This window comes from Sinocyclocheilus grahami, unplaced genomic scaffold, assembly GCF_001515645.1.
Source record: "Sinocyclocheilus grahami isolate Dianchi unplaced genomic scaffold, SAMN03320097.WGS_v1.1 scaffold303.1, whole genome shotgun sequence".
Lineage (NCBI taxonomy): Eukaryota > Metazoa > Chordata > Actinopteri > Cypriniformes > Cyprinidae > Sinocyclocheilus > Sinocyclocheilus grahami.
Genome location: NW_015505482.1, coordinates 1,471,946 through 1,472,391, shown reverse-complemented (window position 1 = coordinate 1,472,391; position 446 = coordinate 1,471,946).

Genomic DNA, 446 nt, shown 5'->3' with positions numbered 1-446 from the left:
AACAAGATTCAAAACAGCAAACCTTCAAGATGCTATTTACAGTTGCATTCTTCACAAAGCACTTCTGTAAATGAGTCGACGTATTGAAGTGATTCATTCACTTGAATGATTCATTCTTAAACACTGATTCGTTCTTATGGGTGAACTCTCCATTTAAAAGATCCAGCTCATAAGTACTTTTGTTTATCACATTTCGATAAACCCATCTTATCTAAGGCTACGTCCACACAAAGCCAGAGCGTTCCCTATCTGATCTTTTTTTTTCCTCGTCTCAAGAAATATCTGCGTCTACACGAAACCATGAAACAGACACAAAACGATGTATTTAATTCTGTAACAGAGATACACTAAAAAAGGAGAAGAAGACTTGGACTATGCGCATAAACCTTACGAGTGGTATGCAAACGAACATGGAACAATACATTTATTAATCTGTTAATGTTAGT